Below are 22244 nucleotides of genomic sequence, written 5' to 3'. Positions count from 1 at the left end.
AACTGAGTTTAGGATTTAGGAACATGGAGATCATTGGTAAACTTGCCAAGAGCTACTTCAGTGGAGCAGTGGAGATAAAAACCTGATTGGAGTGATTTCAAGAGAGAACAGAAGATAATGAAGTAGAATCAGCAAGAATCGACAACTTTAAGGTTTGTTTTGGTAAAGGGGGAGCAAAGAAAGGTAGTAATAACATGAAGAAATATAGCATTGAGAGAGTGCGTCAACATGGAAAATATTGCCCCCTATGTACGTAATGTTGGGAATGGATACAACAATGATGAAAAACAAATGAAACAAGGGAGGAAAGGGATACCTGCATAGGCCTTGAGGAATGAAAGTGAGTGTGTAAGTGAGGGGGTGGTCCTCTACACAAGTTCACTGCATTCCCATCCATCTTTTTCATGAAATATCAGCTAATGAAATCTAACCAATTAAAGACCCCTTTACTTGACTTTACTCTAAATCCTTCATGAGTTTTTGTTTCCTGTTCTGAATGTCAGACTTGGCCTTGTTCTACTTTTTTTGGTCTTGATTTCCCCACAGTCTCACTGATCGACCTTCATAGCATACAATAGAGGACCAACCTTTTCCTTAATCAAGTGGAAATGAAGATTTTTCCAGCCCATCACTTAGCTGTGAGTGACCTTTCCACTAGTCTGGCCTGAATCTGATGTCTCTGTTCTGAAAACAGGCTTCTGCTGTTTCTTTAGTCCCTGTTCTGTTAATATTCCTAATACTTAGCTCTTCATAGGGCTGGGCCCTCTTTTTCTCACCAGTAATGCGCATCTCTGGGATTTGCCTGCTGCCCCAAATCCTAGCTTCATAGCTAGAGCCCACATACATTGTGGCAGATTTCCTGGAATGCTGTCTACCTCCCAGCTTCTTTGATCTTCTAATATAACTCATATTATTGTACTTTGATCATCTATTGTTATATCCCAGTATCTCATATTGGAATCCCTCCCCTATTCTCTCTCTTTCTCCATTACTAATTCCTTTTCTGGGTGGACAATGCTGTATTTTGTAGTTACAGTTCTGCTTGGAGCTCTGGCAGAACCTGAAGTTGGCTCAGTCACCTGAAGGTCTAGACATCCGACAATCTGTCCTAAGCCACTATAGTTACCTGAGCCATGCTTGGCTATGTCGTGAAAAATTACTCTGAAATTATTGTGATGTACTAATAAAATGTATTAATTGGCACATTTTAGTAGGAAAACTAAGTCTAAAACTACCACTCAAATTCTGACATCATTTTCATTTTTCTGCCAAAGCTTAGGTAAACCTAGCCCAAACTATTTGTTTCCTATGAACCTGTTGGCTTTGTTCTGTGCATTTTGAGTATATCCAGTAATCTCCATCATCTTGTTAACTTGAAAATAAACAGTGGCTGAGTAAGTGGATTAAAAGTTAGGTAAACAGTCCCTGTGATTATAAATACAGTATGGGACTTTCTGTGACTCTCCTTTCCTCCTGCCCTGTAATTAAATTTGCCTTCTTCACTAGGAATCCAATTAAAAAACTGAACACTATGCTTCTTGAACTTGACCATCATATTGAATAATTCTAGTTCCTATCCTTTGCATTGTTTAAATAACAAAGTAATGTCATTTCATTTACTCGTAAATCTTTTAAATTATTTAATTTTGACTACCTTCAAAATAGAAATGACTTTCTTTTTCTCCAAATTTCCTGTTCAGCAACACTGCTTTCATTTAACAATTAAAATGTGACTGCACTGAGACTATGAACTATTGAGCAAAGTTGTTGCTATGCTCAAGATATTTTAAAAGTTTATAGGCAGCAATAAAGGTCTTCACAATGAAAAAAGTATGCAAATGTGATTAGCTCTCTTAAAAAGGGAGCAGAAAGCTAGCACATCAACACGCAAAGATCTTGCCTGTAGCAAGTCATCTACATTGTTAATTACTAAACTCACTCTGGAAACTGAGCCATGATACCAATGAGATCAATGAGCTTAGTGGGCTGTTAAATACTCAGCAAATAGCTCTTTACCTTAAATATAATCTTTGGGATTAATTTGAATAGTTTACCAAAGCATACAGTTAAGTGTGAGTCTATTTCACTGGGAAAGGATAGGAAACAAAAATAAAGTTTATCTTTTTGGCTTACTTTTTAAATCCACAAACAATTGAAAAACATCTTCTCATTGATTAAAAGAAACAACAACAAACTATATCTCAAAACATATATCTTCAAATTTTGTCTTATGAAAATGACCAAAGATTTTGATGGGAATTAGAATATGCCACCACAAAATATACCACTTTGGCAAATGGGTTATGTTGATCTGAAGGCAATTTTGAAACAGCAGATGCAAGAAGAGCCCTCTGCCCTCCCACTATCTGGCTAAAAGCAGGGTATAAATTCCCCATGAGAAAAGTAGCCCCATTGTATCCCAAAGGGGAGAGTAACTCACCAGAGATGGGGAGTTGATGCCAAGATAAGTGTGCATAAACAGTGCTTACCAAAATAATCATTATCTTTTGTTAGTAACCCCATATATTTCCTAGTGACCTTCCCACAATTTATAACACTAAAAGCCCAAATGTCCTCCTCCTTGTCTAGTCACTCCTTCACAATTTATTGCCCTTTGTTAAAGTGGTATGTAAGCTCTTGGGTCTAACTGCATTTTTGTGCTTTTACTTCTTTTCTGTGACCCCCCCCCCACACACACACATAAAAATATTAACATCAATGAAAATTGCATGTCTTTTATTCTGTTAATCTGTCTTTTGCCAGTTTAATTTGCAGGTCTTAGGCATTTATCCTAAGATGATAGAGGGAATGTTTTTTCTCTCCTAGAATCTAAAATGGCAAGTTTCATCTTTCTACAAGAAAGAGGCAAAGGTAATATTGTCAGTCTCTGGTCATCTTTGGTTACACAAAAAGTCAAATTTTCTCAAAGGAAATTACTAGCACCATTACTTATCCCCTGTCCCCTTGAAAACTTTTAGTTGATAACAGAGCCATTGTATGGAACTGAATTCTACAACTCTGTTCAAAGTATTTGCAATTATACATGCATTTTTAATACAGTATCTGCTCAGGTACCCTTCTGTCAATAAATATTTATTGAGCACCTATTTGATGCTACCTGCTGAATAACACAGTGCTTGCCCTTGTGGAATTTATAGGAACACAGACATGAAACAAGTTATCACAAGGTAATAAGTGTCAGAGTGCTAAGGTGTCAAATAAAAAACAAATCTGGACTTAGGGAAGGAGAGATGTGATTCAAAAGGATTATTGCGAGTAGGGGAAGGAGAGCAATTCCAATAGGAGATATGCTCTGACCACTGAAAGCATCTCAGAGGTCAGGCAGAAAAGGGTTTTTCTTCTACAAGGAGAAGTGAACAAATCTAGAAAGACATGAGTGTGGGGGAGTGGGAAAGTCGATGGAAATGGCACAATCAGGCAGTGAATCATGCCAAAGACGCTCTCCTTGACCAAACTTTAGTCAGGCTTCTTGGAGCCCTATTCTCATCTAGGCCTCAATCTATAAAGGAAAAGCTGGGCTGGTCTAACAAGATAACTCACAGGTCTAGGAATGTGAAGGAGAGGCTGGGCTGGGCTAACAAGATAACTCACAAGTCTAAGTATTGGAATACTGATCTGAGTTCTGCTGGACTAACTTGTAAATCTAGGTTAATTAGCGTTGGTTTGCTGTTCATGTTTTTTTGCTAGCCAGCTGGATTTTCAAAGATGCATATCTGGCTTTGGAATGTTGGTTTGCTGCCTCCCCGCCTCCAATTTTGTGATGATAATGCTGCAAAAGCTGTTCCATGCCTTTTGGCCGAATACCCCAAGCTTGTACTTTACCCTATAAAACCTCATGCGCACGTCTTGGAGGGGCTCAGAGCTTCGGAGCAGAAGCCCCTCTGAGCCCGCCGGCGTAATACATCTGAGTACGCCAACCCTCCGAGTGGTGCTTGTTTCTTGACTCGCCTGTCTTTTCTGTAACAGATCTTGGCCTGTGAGAGTTTCAGATTCTCTGCACAAATGATTTCATCCAGTGCCCCCACACTAAGAGACTGTAACATATACACCACTGTATATAAAATAGATAAACAACAAAGTCCTACTGTATAGCACAGGGAACTAGATTCAATATCTTGTAATGGCCTATAATGAAAAAGAATATGAAAAGGAATATATATATATTTGTAACTGAATCACTATACTGTATACCAGAAAGTAACACAACATTGTAAACCAACTATACTTCAACTTAAAAAAAAAAAAAGAATTTACATTTAAAAAAAAAAAAAAGAGAGAGAGAGATTGTAACAAACACTAGCATTCTTTCTAACAACACAAGGTAGCACCCCTAGGATGATGCCCCAACCCTCTTAAGTTCCTGTCTGAGAAAGCTCAGTGGTGCTAAGAATATGTACTATTTGTTCCAGCCAAAACCTGACTATAGCCCCTACTCCCATTTCTCTTTACTTAGAAGCATTTACTTAAAAATCTTAGAATTATAAACCCTCCCTCTCTCCCTTTGAGTTGTATATGTAGCTACTACAACTGAAGCGTGTCTTTCTCAAGAACCTGAGAGCTTCTTTGAAAAATAATCCTCAGTAAGGATAAAGGCCCCTGTCTCCTAGTCTCTGTGGGAGGGTAGGAGCCTAACTTTGATAAGTACCACTTAGCAGACACAGGTGGCCTAGTCACATTAAAATGATCAATGCACTTACCCACGTTTTGGCAATTTTTCACTTCCCTGGCTCTGCTTGAGCACCCCCGCCCCCCACTCATTCCCCCTACCTACTTCCTCATTCTCCATTTGAAATGCTCAGTCACTTCTGCACAGATCAAATTTGAGCTCAGGTTACACTGGGGTCTCTCCCCTATTTCAGCAGGACGATTGAATACAATCTATCTTTACTGCCTTTCACTAGTGTCTGGCTTTGTTTTTCTTTAATAATCAGAGACTCTTTTACCCTGAGGTCAGCCTATCCTCAGGAGGGGCCACTAACAGGGAGCTGTACACTGGCTCAGGCTGAGGGCGAGTCAAAGTTGAGGAGCCTGGGGAAAGGAAAGAAACTTAATGAAAGTTTGATCAAGTCAGATTAATGGACATTTAGTTCCGATTAATTAGTGGGGACAAACAGTTCAACTAATCATTTATGAGACAAAGAATGGGAGTCTGTGTTGTCACAGGTAAATGACAAGATGATCTGTGGGTCTTATCTAACTCATGTAAGAAGCGTGGCCCTTTGCAATCAGCCAATTCTGGGAACACAAAACGGCTAGGGGGACTTCTTAATTGTTGCTGCTTTCCCTGAGCACCGGGCACAGGTAGCATTCACCACTGTCAGTGGGAAGACATTGTAGGACACCAGTCTTTATTAGGGAGTTAGAAAAAAAATCACCCAGTCCAGTGATATATAAGCTCCTTTCTGAATGATGGGTTGGAACAAGCCAGATAAATGATGCTTGAGTAGAAAATATTAGCCTGTGATGATACAGATTAATGCCTGTATGAGGAATTTCAAGTTCATCCTTCTTGTAATAAAAAGAGTACAAAAGGTGAGAGAACCAAGTAATATGGTGACAATGGTGAGTTTTACCTGACCTCTGTGCTCCTGGAAAACAGGGAAGGTTAAAAAATTTCCCCACCCTTTGTGTTCCAGGAAATGGTTTACTACAAAGAATCCGCCTTTGTCATGTGACTTAGATAAGACTCACTGATCCCCTTTATAGACATAAGACAAGACCAGACATGGACCCTCCAAATTCCCATTCCTTTGCCTCATCATTAATTAGCTGAACTGTTTTCTACCCACCGATGAATAGCAATAATACGCTTATTAACCAAACTTTGGTTAAGATGCTGTTCTTCCCCCAGGTCCTTAAACTTGTCCCATCTACAGCCTGAGCTGAAATACAGCCTTCTCGGCCACCTGAGAACAGGCTGACCTCAGGATAAAATATTCTCTGATCTACATACTATCCCTTAGGGCACCCTTTCATCCAACTTCCCCACAACGGTTCTTTCTAGCTGTTTGCTCCTCTGTAAAAGGGAAACATTTTTGCTTAATTCTTGAGGCTGGCAGACCTCACACAGCATTTTCTCTATTGCAATAGTTCTTTTGTCCCTTGCAATTATCTTTTTTTTTAAATTGAAGTATAGTCAATTTACAATGTTGTATTAATTTCTGGTGTACAGCATACTGATTCAGTTATACACACACACACACATATATATTCTTTTCATATTCTTTTCAATTATAAGCTATTACAAAGTATTGAATATAGCTCCCTGTGCTATACAGTAGGACCTTGCTGTTTATCTGTTTTATATGTAGTAGTTAGTATCTGCAAATCCCAAACTCCCAGTTTACTTCTCCACCCCCTACCCTTCCCACTCTGGTAACCACAAGTTTGTTTTCTTTGTCTCTGAGTCTGTTGCATAAGTAAGTTCATTTGTCTCCATTTTTTTCTTTAGATTCTACGTATAAGTGATATCATATGGTATTTTTCTTCTTCTTTCTGGCTTACTTCACTTAATATGACAATCTCCAGGTCTATCCATGTTGCTGCAAATGGCATTATTTTATTCTTTTTTATGACTCAGTAGTATTTCATTGTATAAATATACCACAACTTCTTTATTCATTCATCTATTGATGGACATTTATTTGCTTTCATGTCTTGGCTATTGTAAATAGTGCTGCTATGAAAACTGGGGTGTATGTATCTTTTCAAATTAGAGTTTCCTCTGGACATAAGCCCAGGAGTGGGATTGCTGGGTCATAAGTTTCTCCTTACTAAGTTCAGATTTGGTTTTTATTTGACAGTGGGGAGAGAGGTAGGCAGGGGACAGATGATAGGGCCTCACTATCCCAAGACAATGGCAAAGCACTGAAGGTTTTAGAAAAGAGTGATGCAATTGGATTTGCATAATGAAAATCTTTGAGGCCTTGGCCACTTGTATGGCTGATGCAGTTTTCAGTGAGGGAAGAGAGAAGACTAGGGCAGGAGGAGAGGATATACTCATTTTGAACATGCTGAATTTGAGGTGACCTGGAGACATTCAGCTAGAGAAAGAGACGTGACACTGAAGCCTAAGGGAAAGACAGATATATATATATATCTGAGATTATATATATTATATATATATATATATATATATATATATATATATATATATGAATTAAAAGGATATACATGCTTATCAAAGCCCCTGGAGTGATGTGCTCTTCAATTTCAAACTGTAACATATAGGTTCTCTTCTGTTTTAGTCCCAGTCCTCCCTGAATCATCACTCCAATTTTAACTTCTATTTGTGTTTCTCTCTGTTTGCTCTTCTTTCTTTAAAATATGTGGATACTAGTGTATAGGCTATAAAAGTCAACTCTGCATCAATAAAAAACTGGATGAATATTTGTTATTCCTCTCAGGCCATGGAGCTTCATTTAACACATTTAAGTAGTTGCTAATTGCTCTCTTCATAAGGAAATGGGATAAGTATCAAATTCTGTTTGAAACTTATTTACCATATAATAGTGTTTTACCACAGGGTTGGCAACATCTTTAGTCCTAAGTGTAACAGGGTGGGTAGAGGAACTAAGAAACTCCTAAGGGTTTTACTAGATACTACATTGGAAGTCGTGAGGCATAGAAAAACCAGAAAGATGAGACGTGGAGAAAAAAGGTAACAATTTAGAAAAATAGATAAAAGAAAAATAAAGAAGGAGCAAAAAGCAGAAATCATTAAAGCACACATAGTGGTGAGTTTTCAAGGATGGGGTGGTTGGTGATACCAATATCCTTGTCAAGGGGTTCCCAGTGCTTTTACAATACTGAAACTTTAGTTTTAAAACAATTTTGTAAATATTGGCAAATGACTTTATTAAGGTAGACCAACTTGACAATAGAGTTCCTGCTTGTTCTAGATCTTACCATTCTGTGGCTACAAAATAATGTCAAGTTTACTTTAAGAACCAAATTATGAAAGCTCCAACCAGTTTGTGGAAATATAGCTCTTCTTAAACACTTGCCCAGTGATTTGGGGAGTTTCCATAAATGAACCTATCAGCTGTCATCCCTCCTGTTCTCTGGCATCCACTGTCAACATCCTATGCCCATTAATCCCCTCAATAAACCTCCTTTACTGCAACTGCTCATCACGTGAGTCCTATGTACATGCCAGGGCAGCTGCTTCCAGATCCTCCCAGCCCTGGCAACGAGCCACACAAAACTGTGGGTGCTGAGAGCATCTTCTCCTTCTCAAGTCTCTACCACAGTTTTCACCTGAAACTACTTCTTTGTTCCAGAATCTTACATAGGCTTAAACTGGTCTGTCTTCTTCTAGCCTTCTCTCCCCTGACCATTCAAGTAGTCATTCGATGTGCCCAACATGTGGCGAGCATCAAGGATACAATGATGAAGAAGACAGACATGGTCCTTGGCTTTTGTGGAGCTTATAGTCTAGTGACGATGATAGTCCAAATAACAAAGGCTAAGTGCCTTATGGGAATTCTTTTTTTACTTCTTACCATTACTGTGCCAGGTAAGGACTGTTATTAGCCTCATTTTACCATCCTAAAGTCATTAAGTTGCTTGCTGCAAGTCACAGAGGTAGTAAGGGCAAAACCAGGGTGTAAGCCCTGGCCTGTCTGACTCCTAATAGGCCCCCTCAAAACAAGTTCTCAGAGCGGGACATTTTCTAGAGATCAGATCTGCCAACCTCCTCACCCACCTTACTTCTTCCATCAACCCCTTTGTACCAATTCAATGTCCCTCCCTAAGACTTGCTTCCCACCCCCCCATTAGAAGCTCAAGTATGCATCAGTAAGTATAAATGTAAGTCAAGGTAGAGGAAGTAGGCAGAAAGGAGATATTCTGTGTACCAAGAGCATCTGTGAAAAGCTTCCTAGGCCAAAAATGCTTTCATATCAGTCAAAAAACCCTTTCTAATGATAATCGTCTAGTGAAATATCTTTGAGACCAGTGCCTACAAATTTGCCATATCTTTCAACTAAATATTGATAGTCAACCTGCTCTAAAGAGAGCTCTTCTTGCCCCCTAGAAATCTCTTTGGTTATAAACAAGATCTAATCTGCCAGAGTGACGATACTAAGGCAGCAGAATTAGGGACTTTATCTGAGTTTGGGATGTCCCTGGCCATACGGGTTCTCAGCACATCCCACACAAGCACTAGCTGGAAGTTGAACTGTCCTTCACATTCAAAGGAACCAGTGGGCTCCACTCACTGTGCTGTGCCTTTTGAATTGTTTCTCTGATTGTGAGGCTTGGTGTATGCTGAGCCACCCCTGCTCTTTCATTTGGGCTCCTCTGTGATAAGCAGTACACTTCTGAGAGGTGGATGACACGTAAAACACTCTAGCTGTGCCTCTCTGTAACACACACTGGAGCAATGAACGCTACCTTACTGAGTAAGTGCTGAACCCATTCAAGGTTCTAGCCAGTGCTGAATGTTTAATTACAATTTACTTTCTAGCCTCATAGAGTAAGATATTTTTAAAGTCTAAAATGTTCCAATACTTTTAGATTATATTCCCTTCCATAAAATTCCAGTCTGTTTGGAACCAGAGCCAAAGGTTTCTTCCTTTGTTGTCATTCTCCAAATATTGTTTAGCAGAGAATATCCACACAGTTATGATGAAAGATTTCTCTGCTCAGTGTAAAGCTAGCCAGGAGAAGGAAGAAAAACCTGCCAGTCAACTGATTTTTCAGATGCTACTTGACGATAGGGGACTACTGGATACTTAACAGAGCTGACCAATTCACACACCTACTAAATCACTGCATGGTCATAGTTTACACTGTCCAAAATCGTAGCCATGTGGCTATTTTAAATTTAGACTAAAGTTAAATAAAATTAACATTTCAGTCCCTCAGTCACACTAGCCCCATTTCAAGTGTTCAATAGCCACATGTAGCTAGTGGCTATTGTATATTGGACAGCACAGGTATAGAATATTTCCATCATCACAGAAAATTCTGTTGGGCAGCACTGGTCTTGAGGATAAAGCTGCTGTTACTTTATGGGGATACTTCAATTCAGTACAAGTTTACTGAACACTTACTCTGGGCAAATGATAGTTTCTACTCTTAAGGAGCTAATATTTCCCTGAAACAGATATGTGTACATCACAAACTATAACATGACACAAAGGTGCTAAGTGTTCAAATTATGGTAGCAAGAAGGGAAAGAGTCATTCTGACTCAGGCGAGGGGAAAAGCTTATTGTTGTAGGTGGCAACTTAGTTGGCTTTTCAAAGAGGGTAAGATGAGGAAAGAGGGTGGGAAGAAATAAATTTGGGAGTTTGAGATTTACAAATGTTAGTCACTATATATAAAAACAGATTAAAAAATATCTTCTGTATAGCACAGGGAAGTATGTTCAATATCTTGTAATAACCTTTAATGAAAAAAAAATGAAAACGAGTGTGTGTATGTATGTGCATGACTGGGACATTGTTCTGTACACCAGAAATTGACACATTGTAAAAAAGAATAAAGATCTTTTAAGAAAAAAAAAAAAGGATGAGATGAAAATAGTTAGAAATTGACCAGTGGCTGGTGGGATGACTGGGGAGCAGTAGAAGAACCATTTCAGTGGAATATGAGCAAAAGGTACCAAGGTGGAAAGTTTTGAACTTGCATGGGGAATTGTAAGTGTTGTATTGGTTGCCAGTATGTGCTTGTAGAGTTCATATTTCAAAATCTAATTCTTTTTAATTCCTTTATAAAATTCTGCAGTTCAGGTTATTTTAATATTCATGATGGAAATGCCTTTTTAACTTCCCTTGTGATTTGAAGATAAGGTTTCAATCTAACTATTGCTGCCAGGCTAATATTTCTTTCATATATATCTCTATGAACCAGAGATTCAATTTATTAATTTATAATAAGATATATAACTATCAACTGTCCAGGTGTTTGTGTCCACTGAGCTACATTCTATTCCTGCAGGCAAATTTATAAAGGAAGTCAAATTATAAGCACAAGATTGCTTGGAGAGACTGGAACTTAAGCAAGGGCGCCAGTTGGGTGTCCCTAATAGCTAGTGTCATCCAGCTATGACAGCCTAATGCATCTATCACCACTATTAGAATTTACCTGGATGACTCTGTCTTCAGGACAATGTATAGCATGCCATTCCTGTTTTCAGAATCTGTAGCAATTTCCTGTCTAAATTAGTAAATCTAAACTCCTCTACCTGACATTTCAAGGCCCTACTTAATCACATGACATCTTACTTAGTTGAATTTATCCCCTATTAGGGTACATAACATAACAAAACAATATAATGCAGCCATTTTGATGTGACCATTTTAACACAGTCATTCTGATGCTACGACCTTTTGATGATGTTGCCTGAGCAAGATTGTTTTAACACAGACATATTTGACAGATCCGAAAACACAAATAATTAAGCTGTCAGCCCTTTTTTTAAATGCCCAAATATGGAATGCAACATCCATGACCCCCAACCTATTCCCAACTCTCTCCCATATATACCTTGGCACATTCTCCTCTGTGTCCCCGTGCCTTGTTCCATAAATGCTCAGTGTTTGTTAAATAAATTAATGAGTGAATATTAGCCAATTACTATGTTGTTCTGTACCATTGCTTTAGCTCTCTGTCTTTTCAGAGTGAAGAGACTTTCCTTTAACGTGGATCTTACTGCAAGTAACTTTCCTTGGTTTATTAAATAATTCTTAGTAGCATCCAAACTTGAGTTAAATGATTTTTCTTTCTTTATCATCTTCACTGCCTTCTACTTTTCAAGCCACTCTTTTCATGATAATAACCCCAAGGGTCTCAAAGGCACCTCACACTCTATCAGAAAGCAAGGATACAGGTGGAAGTAGGTGGGTACATATTGTGGTGGGAAGGTAAGGATCATGAAGTCAAGGATTCTGGAGAACAAGGCTGGCAGAAATAAGCAGGGACATAATTCAGCTCTAATATAGTATTCTTCATAGATGTCAAAGCCTTCTCCTTGCTCTTCCAGATATAAAAGTCTATATGATACCTTCCCTATTCTACATACAACCCTCTACTATCATCTCCATTCTCTACTGAAGACCTCACCTCCTACCTCATTGAGAAAGAATGGCCTGAGATGAAGCTGGAGAACAACACAAAATCCAGATCATGGGCATTTAGGAAGTATAATTGATAAGATTTTAGGGTGGATCATATAAAAGTGAAGAAGAGAGAGGAGTCAAGATTGGCTTCCTGTGTTGGGTTTATATTTTCCTAGTTCGTTCTTAACATTAAGGTGTAGACTACTGAGGATCTTGGTGTGTTTTTTTGTTTGTTTGTTTTGTTTTGTTTTGTTTTGTTTTTTTAAGAGAGTCTAAGTTTCAAATTCCCACTTCTTACAGACCCAAGGCTTTCCTGCCCCTATATGGCCATGAAACTCCAAGTCCCACTTATGAAGAACAGTAAATGTTCTCAGATCCACTAAAGTACAAATTTGTTCATTCATTTAATTAACAAATATTTAGTAAGTGCCTGCTACACTAAGCATTATTATAGGCACTATAGATACAGAATAAATAAATCAAAGTCCCTGCCCTCATGGAATTTATGTTGACCACTCCTGTTTTGAAGTTTCTACTTGGGGTCTATTAAGCAAAGAAATATCAAAAACTTAAAAATTAAGTGATAGTATAGCTATTTTCCCAATGTCATACTGGAGCGTAGGATAAAGGGCTCACCCAAGTATTATTTAATTCTTTAGGGGAAGGTACTTAGTTTGACATACTATTTACTATTGACTAGGGCTCAGAATATGAAAAGTCACATGTTAATTGTTAGGTTTTGCCTAGCAGATGTGCAAATCACTCCTATTAGGTAAAAAATAGTAATAATAATCCTAAAGATTGTGATCTTTTTGCCTTATGGGACATTAACTAACCAATTCTGTGTCTAATTCAACAAACATTTCAGTGTACCTTTCTTAGTGGACTATTAAAACCCCTACTCTTCTAATTCCCCCTTGTTCCAACTTTACCATCCTGCCTTTTCCTTTGTTAATGAATTAAATAACCCTTTGACACATCCTCACTTTATATTTGTATGAGAATCATGTTCATAACTTTTTATAAATCACACATTTACAGTCCCCCAACAATTTCCTTTCCTGCAATTTCTGATATGCTTATAAAAGGATGCTTGTTATACTCTATAACAGCATTATTAGATGTTTAATAGTAGGAGGTTTTCCTCATTCATCCACCCATATCTCTAGAAAAGGAACACATCTCTTCCTCTCTGTACTTGAAGTACATTAGCTTTCTTTCATTTCTACAGAGTTCTGCCATTTCCCTCCCCCCTACTATTTTGCAGCAGTTTTTTCTCTCCCTGGAATTCCCCCTCTAATGCCCATTTCTTTCTGCTTGGTTAACCTCTACTCTTCCTTCAAAACTCAAAAGTTATTTCCATAGGAATCTATCTTTGACTACCTTCAGCCCCTGAAAACTATTTCAGGTCCTTCTGCTATAGGATTTTTTTTTTTTTAGGACCATGTACAGTTTCTTCAGAGGCACTTCCCAAAATTGCAACTCATTAAGTAACTTGTTGTTTGACATCTACCTCCCCATACAAGATTGTAGTACAGCTTCAGATTATTAAGAATAGAGATTGTGTCTCTTTTCTCACAATTTTCTTCTTAGGTACTATCAAACCTCTTTGTTAGTACATCTTTGTTAAAAATTCGTTTAGTGAATTAACAAATCTTCATTATCTTCTTTCTCCCCAGGTGACACAATCATGCCCATGACTTCGATTAACATCTATATTGATAATGTCTAAATCTGTATTTATAAGTTATGCCCTACTCTATAGTTGCAAGTTCATATTTCCAATTTTCTCTTAAAGACCTGTAGCTGAATATAGTATAGGTACTTAAATTCAACTGATTCAAAAGTTAATCTGCTGTATTTTCCTACAGATCTGTCTATTTCTTATTATACCACCATCTACACAGTCATCAACATTCTAAACAGAATCAACTTTTGTGCCTACTTTTCTTGCACTAACTACATACAATTAGTCACTAAATCTTGTCACTTCTACCTCCAAGGATTTTGATCACATTTGTTCTTTCTCAAGCCCCTTGACACTCTCTTAGTTTAGTTCTTCATTATACCTTGTTCAAATATTCCAAAAGTTATTTTCTCCCTATTTGTCACCTACACAGTATCCAGTTATTTTTTTTAATAAAGACTCAATAATGCAATTTCCCAACTCAAAACACTTCATTGAAAAAATTTTTAAATTGCTTAAAACTGTAATGCCCCCATTACCTATAGAATAGAATTCAAGCCTCTTAGAACAATGTTAAGGAGCTCTTCAAAACCTGAATAGACCTATTTTTCTATTTTCATCACATTGGTCAACTTTTTGTTCTCTAGGAATAAGTATATTTGCTTATTTTTTAACATAGCCTATGCATTCATGCCTCTATGATTTTGGTCATGTGTCCTGTATCTACAATGCCTTTCTTACGACTTTTCTTCATTTGGCAAAATCACACATATCCTTCAAGGTCCATAGTTTTCTATAAAGACTTTCCACCTTCCCCCATTCCTCTACAGGCAAAATTAGTTCCTCTGTCTTCTCTGTTTTCTTACAAAACTTTTTCTATTGTATTTGGTACATAGCTTGTCAGAAAATGTAATCCAGATCTTAAGCGCATAGCCAGACACAGCTAGGGGTTCAGACATGTTTGGGCATGTTCTGATGAACTGATGAGACAGGCTCAACTGAAGTCTATTTTCTGAGGAGTCTTCTGAAAAATAACTCCAGCTGTGTCCACTGCTGGGGTTCAAACATATCTGGGCATGTCAAGTAAGTTTAAGGATCAACCAAACAAAAATCTATTTAGAGGAAAGAATAAAGAGGCTTCATATGAGAACACATCTTTTAAAAAGAAATAGTAAGGCACAAGGAACATAACTTACTAATATAGGAATAGTTTGCAAAGGGAAATAGAATTTTGTTTCTGTTTTTGTTTTAGCTTTTTAATATAGCACAGCGCCTGTTATTCAAATCTTCAGGGGTTAGTTGTCTAACAACAGAAGATATGGAAACAGTGAGATCATAAAATTCATGTACTATTAAAAAGAGAAACAAAAAGCCCGAAATGAAGTCATTTGCACTAAGCCCCACAACAGCAAACCAAGACTTAATACCTGCCTAACTGCAATTTCAACCTCTCCCAGAAACATAATCCCAAATCAGTCAATCTGAAATTTTCTGGTCCACCATAGTGAGGTAATTTGCCTGATAAACCCCTTCAAGGAAAGATGAGGTAATCCACTCTTTCCTTGTCCCTGCCCCATTACTTATAAAAGCCTCCCATTTTGCTCAGTTCTTTGGAGTTTCTATTTATTAGATGAGATGCTGCCTGCTTGATGAATTATTTAATAAAGCCAATAAGATCTTTAAAAATTTACTCAACTGAATTTTGTTTTTTAACAGACTTGGCACTGAAAGGATCTGAAGTGAACTTCTGATTGCTTCAGGGACAATGAGAAACACAGGTGTGGCACTCAGGAAACCTTTTGAGTTCTCTTTCTTATGAGCTCTGAGAGCCATAGGTAAGTTTCTCTTGGTTCTGAGCTTTGTTCACTTTGTCTTGAGTTCCTCATCCAATTGGCTTTCCAGTCTGTAGTTCCCCATTTGTCTGGAATCCCAGTCCAGTCAGTCCGCAGTCCCCATTTGTTGAGGTATGCTATTTCAGTCCTTTTGGCAGTCTGAGGTTCCATATTGGGTATTATTGGTGGTGTGCACAGGGCCTTCTCTTGGCCAGGACACAGTAATATCTCTTGGATACTGCCAGTATATTAATCGGCACATGTCTGTTTGTCTTGTTTTGTGTAGATAAAGGCTATTGCTAATGGGGATCTCAGGAGCCAAAAAGCCACAAAAATTTGTGAGCATGGATCAAGCACTTAAAAGCTATTAGGATACTCACCAATTAACTCAGACTCCAATGTTAAGATAAGTTGAACACAGGATGGGTTAGATTGACACCAGGTCACCTGCCAACATTAAGGAAATTTCAGTGCAATGAGACACACTGTACAACACCACACAAGCTCCAACCCAGCAGTACATCTTCTTTAGCTATTAGTTTGGCTCAAGAGACCCAGAGGTTTAAAATAATGGGATTTTTAAATTTCAAAGAATTGAGCATGCCATTTTTCAGCACATCTGCTTATTTTATGTCTAAAAACTATAGTATGGAAGCTGTAAGTCTCTAGAAAAATGTCAAAATCATACAAAAAAAAAAGCAATCTAGAATGACAATGGTCCTTATGGGGATAATTCCAATTAGACAAGATCATTCATTTAAGAAGTGCACTTGAAAATAAATGTTCCCTATTCAACCAGAATGGGTTACCTAATTTAATTGGTATGTGGAAGCTTCCACAAGGCTTCAAGATTCCAAAATAGCTTTGAGACAGGAGGGAAGGGGGCAGGGCAAAGCCACTCAAGGAATGACAGCAATTTAACACCAAAATGGTAGAAGATTCACCAAAATGGTGGAAGATTCAACTCCTAGTTGGCCTTGAGGATTAAGAGATTTGACTTCTAGTAGACCTTGAGCTTCATTATATTCTCACTGTAACAGTGTGATCAATAACATGCCCGCAGGCGCCATGACAATCCCAAGGCTAACCGCAAAAGGCCAAAGAATGGGCAGTGGCCCAATTCCTAGGAGTCCTAGCCCTTCCCCAGGGCAGTTGGAATGGTCCTCCCTGTAGGCGTGTGAAGCTACTGAGCCCATAAAAACTGGCAACACCACACCTCACCACCCCTTTTGTGCTCTCTCCCCTTTGGAGACAGCCCGCACTCTGTCTATGGAGTGTATACCTACTTTTACTTTAACCTGAGCACCCAATTCCCACACCTCTTTCCTTGGCTTTCTCTTGCCTTACATTCTATGCAGTATGTATCTCTCTAAAGAAATCTACCTTTACTGAATTGTGACTCGCACTTGAATTCTTTCCTGCGCAAAGCCAAGGACCCACACCTGGCAGGGCACATCCCAGAGGCTCAACTGAGACTTGGGACACTGCCCTCTTCATGCCCCACATCCATTTTCCTGCATCATCTCCACTTGAAGATTCATTGCAAAAAGGCTAATGAAAAATTAAGAACACAGGAGATACCTTAAAGAAAAGACTGACATAAATTCTACTGCTCCTCTCTATTCTCCTTATTGAGTACTCAGTAATCTAAGATGTCTTTCCACTTTGAAGAAACTACAAGAGCATAAATAAAAGTATGCCAAGCTAGTAGCTTTATAAACACCCCCATATCTACTCTCAAATGAGGGCCCCTGCATGGGGCCTTCCCAGAGTTGAGGAGATTCTGAGGGATTTTCTAGTAAATTGCTAAGTTATTCCCTTAAACAGTCAAGGGAAACTAAAAATTAAAATCAATACAAAACCTTGCCACATTCTGGTAGATAATGGAGCTACAGTGTCTACTTTAAATCCCACTCAGAGTTTGCAGAAGGGACCCTGGAAAAACTGGCAAAATCCAGCTAAGAGTGAAAATTCTTATCACAGTCAGCTCTCCTGAATTTCTGTCTTGTGGTATCCAATAAAGAGAGGAAAATAAAATATCTTTTTCATCCTCTTTGGGGATGCCTCTGGAGTCAAAGAGGTTGTTCAATACTGCCAAAAATATTTACTGTTTGTCCCAGCTAAAAACAAAAAGTAGCTCTGTGGTTAGAAATTGGCCAAATTGCAGAGCCTGATAGAAATTTTTTTAAGCCTTCACCTCTAAGCTAAAATAAAACTATGTACCCAGAGGGAGGGAGAAAACAAAACAAAACAAAACTTCTAAAGCCCTTATAAAAGGATTTATGGGTGGATCAACCTATGATGTCATTTAAGTTGCAATCTAATTCCTTGAAGAATTAAAACAACTGTCCTTATCTTATAAATCTTTGCAAAACCAGATATGTGGCTCCAGGAACTCTTATCTAGTTCACCTCTTTAAAATATCAACTTCAGGGAGTTAATTCTCCTTGAAAGAAAAACAAAAGAGGCAAAAGTTATATTGAAATTTAGGCAAATGAAAAATCTGAAGTGTCTTCTCCAAATATTAATAATAGTCATCTGAGCAGGTAATCTCTAATTATTCATCTTCCAGAAATGTAATTTGAATTCAAATTTCTTTTATAACTACCTGATTCATGGTGAAAATATTAAAATGAGCTGTAAGGTCTTTGCATATATCTGTATATATATGTGTGTCTATGCATGTGTTGTAGATGTATGGTATTTTCCACATCTGGATGGTATTACTAAAATTAATTTGTGAAAGAGTTTTATTTAATTGGCCTAAAGAAAATTAAGCAATTATATGCATTGCGTATTTATAAAATTCCTAGAAATATAATAAAAACAAACCCAAATGCTTTACAAGTTCATGTGATCTGAGATAATCTCTAGTAAATACAAGCTAGTTTAATTGTCTTGGTTTAATTAAAATTGACATGTCTTTAGAGCTATCAATATTAAAAATATTGCAGACATACAACTTCTGTTCTACCTGGGTTTACTAGTCAAGTAAGTTTATAGTATCTCTGTTACAAAACTTGTCAGCATAAATAAATAAATAAATAACTTGGCATATGAAATATTCATAAATAATCTAAACATAATTGTTGTAAGCAAGTGAATTAAATAAATGTAAGCAGGATAAAACAGAAAAGATATATTCTTAAAATAATTTTCCCAAATCTTTTTGTAACCTGAAATCTTAAAGTTTTGCTAAGTTACATTAAATGATGGTTGACCATTAAATATCTAGACCTTTTTTATAAAACATTCACTACTGAACACGGGTTCATCCACTTTTACAGAGGGTCTAAAGATGTTTGTGTCTATTAATAAAGATGTTTTGTGCCACACTGAAAAATTTACTATGAGAAAGCATGTTTCTAGAGATTATAAAAAGTATTTATAAATTTGTCAAGCCACAGAATACTAAGAAAAAGCACAGTTCACAATAGTTTATTTCTTCATTTTTAGTAAAAATTAAAGTTGTTTAAGATTAAGTATTCTAATATATATATAATTAAAAATATATATATATAATAAAAGCTGCTAGAAATAATAAGGCAAACATCTCTATAAGCAAGGAAAGTAGGGTGTGTGTTTCCAGTAAGAGGAGCGGTATGAAGAATGGCGATGCATTTTTCTTAAGAAAAAAGAAAACAATTTTGTACTAAAGTGAGACTGGTTATTTCAGAGTGGGAAAGAAGAAAAACATAGGACAAAAATGGAGTTTTGTGGAGAAGAAATCTTGAGAAAGAAATTTATGCAAGATCAAGCTGGTTAAGATTAGAATAAACTTAAGTTAAGTAAATGTTAATATCAAAAGTAAGCTGGTGCAAAATTAGAATTTGGTTTTCTCTCTGTTAAAAGGACAAAGTTTTCTTCAAATTTTAATCTGCTTTTGATAACAGATTGTTAAAGTTTCTTTACCTTTTAAGTAATCTGCCTCCAAAGCAAAGATTATGTGTTTTACCAAAATACTTTCCTGTAATCATTTAACTTTCTGTATTTACCTGTGAAGTCTTCAATTATCACTTTGATTAAATGGATAACTAAATGTTGTTTCATAGTAAAGTATGATACTATTTGACCAAGTATTTTTGAATCTTTTGATATTTTTAATAAATTTCCCCCAAATCAAATTCTAAGTAAACCCTTTTTGATTTTGAACCAAATTTGAGATGTTCCAGAGGGCCATATTTGTTCTCTCTCCTAATAAAAAGAGAGATGTTTAATTAGACTTATTTGATATTAAATTACATGGGAAACATTGTCAAATAAAAAATTATACTAATCCTTCTTTATGTTATATTTGTATATGTAATAAGTGTTTCAGAAGTTCTGTGAAATTCCTGAAAATCTGGTTTGTCCTGGTATAATATTATCACTCATAATTTCAGTTATCACCTTAAAATGTTATATAGCACAGAAATAACATTTGTTTACCAAACGAATGCTCATCAGATCTTTAACAATGGGCATTTTTAAGTCTTTGTCATTTACAGAGAGTTATTGTCTTAGATATTTTTGCAAAAGTGTTCCTACAAAAGTACTTTCATCTTCATGGAAAGAACTTTGATAAGTACAGGTTTAAATCTAAGGTCATAAAACTGAACTGGATTCAAGCAGAACAAGAATTAATTACATGGGAGTGAATGACCTAAGGAGGATGATTATAATTTTTATGATTTTTTTGTTTGAAATATTTCTGATCCTTAAGGTTTTGGTTTTCCTGATTTAAGGAAAACTTTTCTCTTAAACAATTGATGACTTACAGCAATTTGATAAAGTATACTCTGTAAACAGAGATGAAACTTCTTCTCTCCATCTGATCCTTCCGTAATTTGGAAACCTTGAGTATTTTTTCCTGGAAATATAATTAGTTATTTGCATAAGTTCAGTAAGAATCTATTCTCCTTGTTTCAGAACACAATTGGAAACACTGGCTAAATTAACAAATCTTACAGCTGAGAGAGATGTGTACAGATTTCCGTATGACCAGATGGCTTTAAGAAACAACTTGGAAAAATCATCCTGATACCTTGCTTATAGGGTTCCCAGCAGCCTTACCAGGTGAGTAAGGAAGCTCACTGCCTGGCAGGCCCAGGAACCTCCATGTGTTTTAGGGGACCTTGAGAAGAGAGGAAATCTTCCAAACTATATGTATTGCAGGTAAAATCCAATAGTGAATTATTGGCTTGGCTTCCTGGCCTCAGAGGCCTTTAAGAGTTCAATCTGAGGTTTCTTATGAAAAGTTCCAACAAAGCAGTCTTAAAAAGAGTTTATATGGTCAAATCACTATTTTTGCTGCAAATCAGGCCAAGTTTAATGCAAACAAATTAGTTTTACTGTGATTACCTTTGGTAAAAGTCATAAAGAAAAATCTTATGTTTACTCCATTCTACAATGTTTATTACATTCTACTCCTGTTAATTGTCTTTGATGTTTTGTTATATGCTTTTGAACTGAACTGGATCCTGAATTCTTCTAGTTCCCTCAAATAACTAGCTACAGCTCTCCACACTAACATTTTCAATTTTCACTCACTCTTCAGATTTGGAATCACTAAGAACAAAGATTTCCTTTGAGTCTCCTTCGAAGGAACTGTAACAGAAACTCCTCACTACCCAGATGGCTGCCAAACTTCAGGGATTTGAACCTTAGGTATACATGTATCTCATAGCTGAGGAAGTTTCCACCTGACATCTGGTTATACACACCAGCTGGAGACCTCAAAATCAAATTGACTAGGAAGAGAAGTAGCTTACGTAAAGGTAAGCTGCTTCCTTCCAAGACACTGAATCAAGACTTTGTACTTTAACCGAACATGAAACCCTTTCTTCTTCTTCTTCCCCCTCGCCCCTTTACTCAAGCATTGTCCTGGAAAGATAATGCCATCATCCATACTCCCATTCCTAAGTGGCCCCACCTTAGTGAAAGTGGTTTGTGCCCTGATATGATTTATCTTTGTCTATGTCTTTGGGCATATGGGTGCCTAGATGGCTGGCCCATAATCAGGTAACACCACTTGGGTTATCTAACTGTGCCCCTAACTGCTCACAAATGAACTGAGGCACCTCATTGGTCAACTTCCCTGAATCTACATCAGTGACTTAGAAGGGACCTACCAGGAGATGTTCATGACTCAGGATTCACTTCCCTTGGTGGGGCCCTAATTCCTTGGTTAGGAATAAATGTAAATAGAAATATGAATCTCTCCTTAACTCCTAAAAATATTGCAGAATTGACGGCTAAGACAATAGCTGTACAACAAAAATCCTTAGACTCCCTGGCCAAAGTTCTTAATAATAAGATAGCCTTTGATTATCTCTTAGCTGAGCAAGGAGGTGTCTATGCTGTGGCCAGCACCACCTGCTGCACCTGGAAGTTGAAGCTTGGTTACATAAGATCGCTGAGCAAGCCCCTTGGCTTAAAAAGTTGACTTCTTCAAGCTTTCTCTGCCTTATTTAATTTTGGTTGGTTTGGGTCTTGGCAACCATGGCTCCAAAGTGCCCTCCAAACATTGAGAATCATTCTGCTTATAATAATCATAGCAGTCTCCTTAACACATGTATTCTCTCAAAAGTCTTAAATGAATGTTCCCATACGCTAACCACCAAACGAATGATCTTCCTTGGACTGGAACATCAGAAA

The sequence above is a fragment of the Vicugna pacos genome, chromosome X (genome assembly GCF_048564905.1).
Source record: "Vicugna pacos chromosome X, VicPac4, whole genome shotgun sequence".
NCBI classification, from domain to species: Eukaryota; Metazoa; Chordata; class Mammalia; order Artiodactyla; family Camelidae; genus Vicugna; species Vicugna pacos.
The sequence above is the reverse complement of the archived record's forward strand: the minus strand, read 5'-3'. Positions refer to the sequence as shown.